The following is a 6,000-nucleotide window of genomic DNA, read 5'->3' on the forward strand; positions in this document are numbered from 1 at the left end:
ACAGTTTATATCCATCCATGACAGTACTCCAGTCATGTGAGTTATCCCACCAAAAGGGAGACGATGATACTGACCCACCTACTAGCTAACTGCCCTTCCCACCTGTTCTCTCTCCCTTGCTGGAAACTGCTCCTCAGCTGAGCTTGCCAGCAATGAAAGCGACGCCCCAAGGCCTGCGCAGAGAGATGGGATGGCGCTGGCCCCTCTCCTCTGGGATGGGCTATGACGTGGGCCCATGGAGCCCTGGCCAAGGTGCAGACGCCTTCGCTTTGTGGCTTTGCACCTTGCCAGGAGCAGGCCCTTTGGAAATGGGCCTGGCCCCAGAGCCAGAGCTGCCAGGCCACGGCCATTTCCGGGGATTATTTAAAAGGAAGGATTTTGATTTATTAAAAATTCTCTGCCAGACTGAGGGTCTGTGGGGACCCCAGCGCTCGGGAGGCCCCCCCAGGGCAGCCCTGCTCCACACCTTTCCTCCCACTGACGCCCTGGACTTACCCATCCTGCCCTGGGGGAGAGAGGGTGACCTCCTCCCCATCCCCAGTGAGAGCAGAGAGGGCCACCAAGGGTCAGTCATTCACAGATCTCAAGGGCAGAAGGGACCACGGGGACGGTCTAGTCTCAGCTGCTGTACAGCACAGGCCAGAGACCTGCCCCGCTAGAATTCCAGTGTGAGCTGGAGATCCCTTCATTGGCCCTCGGCCCGTGCTCAGCCCTGTGGGGCTGGGCCCACTACGGGAGCGCTGTAACCAGCCACAGTTGGCTCCAGGCACATTGAATCTCCACCGAGGATGGCGTCACCTGAGCTCAGCTCCCAGTGTGCTCCCTGGGATCCCTAGGCCCACATGCACATGATCCATTAGCACCACTGCCCATGGCCCAGCCCCACAACAAGAGCTGCCACAGTGAACCTCTCTGCTTTGTCAAAGGCGCATGGGGCTGGCCGATCCAGATCAGATCACGCGTCCACCTAGCCCTGTCTCAGAGCAAGGGCTGCCCAGCTGTCCCAGATCCTAAGCAGAGACCCACTCCCTGGGAGACCTTGTAGTGGCAATGTTGAGGAGGAACTACCAGGGCTGGAGCATGTTAGAGAATCCACCTGTTTCCTTTAGATGTCTCAATGGAGCTGAGCTTGTTTGTGAGTCTGGTCCTGATGCCTGACTTTGGCTAGGAGTCCTTTATGCCCTGTACCATGACTGGGTGTTCACATGGTCCAACCCTACTAAGCACAAATCCTTGTGGCGGTGAGTTCCACAGGTTAATTATGGCCTGTGCATCAAAGAATTTAATGCATAGCTTTCATCTTCGTTGAGCATCACCTGGCTCTTTTGCAGGATGGGGGGGCAGAGGCACCTGAACTGTGACCCCCGCCCCCCATACTGCACCCCTGAGGCCCCACTCCTCTCTGAGTCTCTGCCCTGGTGCTGCCCCTTCCCCTGAGCTCCTGCCCTCGCGCCACCCCTTTCCCTGAGGCCCTGCCCTCATGCTGCCTCTTTTCCACGAGCCCCTGCCCCCACCTCACCCCTTTTCCCAAGGCCCCGCCCTCGCTCCACCTCTTTCCCAAAGGCCCCACCCTCACACCGCCCCTTCTCCACCAGCCCCTGCCATCATGCTGCCTCTTCCTCACAAGACCCCCCTGTGATGGGTTGGGTCACAGAAACCCCCTTGGGAGCTGCCAACTGATGTGCCAAGACTACTTCTGCCCCTGCTTTCCCTGCCAGCTTGGGACCCCAGCACCCTGTCTTGCTGAGCCAGACACTCCCGTCTGCTCCAACCCAGGGGCTGAACCACATGCCCCAAAGCTGCAGACTTAACTGCAAGCAGCTCACAGGAACGTTTTTAACACTCAGATGCCCAACTCTCAACGGGGTCCAAACCCCAAATAAATCTGTTTTCCCCTGTATAAAGCGTATGCAGGGTAAACTCAGAAATTGTTCGCCCTCTGTAACACCAATAGAGAGATGTGCACGGCTGTTTGTCCCCCCAGGTATTAATACACACTCTGGGTTAATTAATAAGTAAAAAGTGATTTTATTAAATACAGAAAGTAGGATTTAAGGGGTTCCAAGTAGTAACAGACAGAACAAAGTGAATTACCAAGTAAAATAAAATAGAATATGAAAGTTTATGTCTAAGAACCTGAATACAAATAAAACCTCACCAGTTCCAGTAAGCTGCTTTTTACAAACTAGTCTCCTGCTAGTCTGGGTCCTGCAGTCACCCACACCCCCTGTAGTTACCGTCCTTTGTTCCAGTTTCTTTCAGGTATCCCTAGGGGTGGAGAGGCTCTCTCTTGAGCCAGCTGAAGACAAAATAGGGGGGTCTCCCAGGGGTTTAAATAGACTTTCTTTTGTGGGTGGAGACCCCCTTCCTCACGCCTATGCAAAGTCCAGCTCCAAGATGGAGTGTTGGAGTCACATGGGCAAGCCACATGGCCATGCATGACTCAGTTTTTACCAGCGAAGCCACATTGCTGAGAAGGCTCAGATGTGGATTGGCAGCTTCAAGTTCATTGTTGGCTTAAGAGGTTTTTGACTGGGCACTTCATTTGCACTTTTCTCAGGAAGCTGCCCAAATGCTCTGCTAGGCTAGTTGAAATCAAGCCAGTACCCAGCCAATATTCATAACTTTGAATGCAAAAATGAGCCATGCATACGAACAGGAGAATACATTCAGTAGCTCATAACCTTTACATAGCTACGTTACATGGCACATGTAGCCTAAAACATATTCCAGTTATGTCATAGATACACTCATAAGCATATTCCATAAAGACTTATGGGGGGCACCATCACACGCCCCATCCCCCGTTCTCTCGTCTCCACTCCTCTCTTCCCCCTCCCCTCCATCAGTCACACTTAACGAACAGTAAAAAGTGATGGGGCCATGGCCCTCTGCCCCCCCCCATTTCAGCACCCCGAAGTTTTGTCACCTGCGCTTGCAGATCGGTGCTCTGTTTCCCTCCAGTGGCCACTCCACATACAGAGCCCTGGGAGCCTATTACACCCTTTGAACCAGGGAGCCTGGCTCCTTAGCTCTGGCTCTGCCGCTCGCGCACTTCGAGCCAGAGCTGGTGGGTTCAGTCTGTGCTGCTGACGCCCCAGCCGGGTGACAGAGCGCTGGGCGTTTGTGAGACCTGATACTGATGGACACGTGAGAGGAGCCCATTTCTGGGAACCTTCGCTGTGGGAATCATGATGGAGCAGAAGGCAAAGTCCCCAGGGACCCTGCGGGTAGAACTAGTGGCCACGGATGAGCCCCATCTGGGAACCCTGAGGCTGGGAGTGTGGCCAGGGCGGAGGGGGTCTGGAGGCCCCTGAACAGGAGCTGGAAGTGAGGAACTTGCCCCCTGTCCCCAGGACAGGGCCTGCACAGGATGCTGGGGTGGGATGACACCTCCGTCCCACCACAACTTTGGAGATTTTGACCTGTTTGTCTCTCACTTTGGATGGACCCCAGGCTCTCCCCAGCGCTGCCATGGAACAGCCTCGTGTGGGGCAGGCTGCTCTTTGGCCAAAAGATCAGGATTTCAATTGGCATCTCCAGCTGTCTGGTCAGACATGACCAGAGCGCTCCGGACCCTGTGGCAGACTGGCTCTGGCTCCGCAAAAGAGCTCCGTGTCGCCCAACCCACAGATTCCATGGGGCATGGGGAAGAGTCTGGGTGTCGCCGCTCCAGAGAAAGTATCAAAAAAGTCTTGGCCCCCGTGGGGCCTTGGCACGTTCAGGAGCTTTAGCCCTGGCAGCAGCGGCTCACGTGGGTGGATCCTGAGGCCCTGGGTCCAGCCCCTGATGGTGATTCCCTGGGGGATGTTCGGTCATGAGCTGGGCCCAGGCAGGGCTCTGGCTGCCCAGAGGGTTCCCGGGCTGGAGGCCTGGGTAATGCACTAGTGCTGTGTCCCCCTCCAGTGATGAGCCCCAGGCAGAGTTTGTGGAGCTCCAGCAAGTGGATTCTCCAGCTCAAGTGGGTGATTTAGAACCAGGGACCCAGGCACCATCCCTGCCCAGGACCCACATGGGGCACGGCCCCACTGACTCCTCCAAGAAGTCAGGAGCTGTTGCTGGGCTAGAGCTTGGCATCGAGAAAGTTGTCAGGTCTTGATTAACCCTGTGATGGCCCTGCCATTACTTTGCATCCCTGTGTCATGTTTCCCCCTTATTCCCCTCCCTCCTAAACTAAACAGCCTTGATCCTTTCAATCTCTCTTGCCAGGGCATTCTGTCCCGACCCCTCGCCCTGTCCAGCACCTGGACCGGGTCCTGCTGGGGTAGGGGAAGCAGAAACAATGCCAGGCCGGGCCCCCATGTCATCCCCTACCATCAGAGCCCCTTCCGGATCCAGTCTCTTGCTTTTTGATCATTGTCATTACTGTTCATTAGGTGTATGACGGTAGGGCTGAGATTTCCCCGTCCCTCCCTCTGCCCATTGTGAAGAGCCCACTGCCCTCCCACGGCACTGCCCTGAGCCGGGCACTGAGCCAGGCACAGTATGGGGCAGTGCCCAGTTGGCTGTGCAATAGGCATCCCACAGGCACCGATTCCCAGGGCCCCCCGGCTGGCAATGAGATGTCCCCCTGAAGCAGGAAGACGGGGGAGGTTTGTGCCCTAGTTAATGGTACCTGTAGGTCTAGGGGAGGCAGTGCTGGCTAGTGGGTGGCCACTGCACTGGGAGGCTGGACACCTGGGTTCTTCTTCGAGTGCTTGTTCATGTCCATTTCATTGCAGCTGTGTGTGTTCGCCACATGAACTGGTGCCGGAAGTTTCCCTCTTGGCAGTATCTGTAGGGGATACAGTTTTCCCCTCTGGCACCTCCTGCAGTGACACCGGCATGGTACGGTATAAGGGGCACTGCCGGCTCCCCCACTGTCAGCTCCTTCTTACCACCAGTGAGGGCGCTGGAACAGCTCCTTGCCTCGATAAGCTTGCTGTCAACTTTTTTACTGTATATAGTTGTTAAAAGTTGTTAATTTAGTTCATTAGTGTAGTTTAGTGTTAGTTTGTAGTTAGGGTGACCAGATGAGATGAAGAAAATATCAGGACACATTGGCGGGGGGACGGGGGGGGGTCCAACGGCAGAGCGAGAAAAAAAAAAGCCAAGTGCTGCCGGCGGAGCAAAAAATATCAGGATGGTCTTGATTTTTTTGGGACGTCTGGTCGCCCTATTTGTCGTCCTAGGGAGGGGGTATGGTAGGGTGACCAGACGTCCCGATAAAATCGGGACCGTCCTGATATTAGGGTGGTTGTCCCGTGTCCTGACCGATCTTTGGTCGGGATGCAATTTGTCCCAATATTTTGCTCCGCCGGCAGCACTCAGCTGCTCCGCCCCTTCATCTCATCTGGTCACCCTAGGGCATGGCCCAGTCCCCGGGCTCCAAACCCTTCGACCATTGCAGAAAGCCTAGGCCAGTCAGCGACCCCCACAGGCGCTGTCTCAAGTGCTTGGGGGAAACCCCCCGTCAGCGACAAGTATTACATTGTGAACGTTTTAAACCTCGGACCAAAAAGGAGCGGGACGTTCATCTCCGGGCGCTCCTTATGGAGTCAGCACTTGCAGCGGCACCAGAGCTGTCCAGATCAGACTCCACTCCTAGCACCATGGCCTCGGTGCGGAGCACGCCGTCGGTGCCGTCTGCAGCCCGGTGTCGATCCCCCTCCCCGTACCAGCTAGAAGGCAAAGAAAGACCAGGAGAGGACGTTCTCTTGCATCCTGTAAAGGGAAGGAGAGGCCTGGAGGAGAGCAAAGACCCGTGAGGGGCGGCTTTTCACCTCCAGCTGGAGGTCGGGCCCCAGCTCCCACTGAGCAGGCTAAACCACTCCAGGACACGCTCGCCACCCTGGCACGGGCATTCGGCATCTGGTGGTGCCAACTGCACCGGAGGCCCTGCAGGCCACAAAGGACGTCTTGTCCCTACTGGTGCTGCCCACACCAGTTACGGCGGTGCCCCGTTCTAGGCGTAAACCTGCCTTGGGACCCTTCCAATGGTCCCCATCCGTGCGGCACTGC

This window comes from Mauremys reevesii, unplaced genomic scaffold (assembly GCF_016161935.1).
Source record: "Mauremys reevesii isolate NIE-2019 unplaced genomic scaffold, ASM1616193v1 Contig24, whole genome shotgun sequence".
Taxonomy (NCBI): Eukaryota; Metazoa; Chordata; order Testudines; family Geoemydidae; genus Mauremys; species Mauremys reevesii.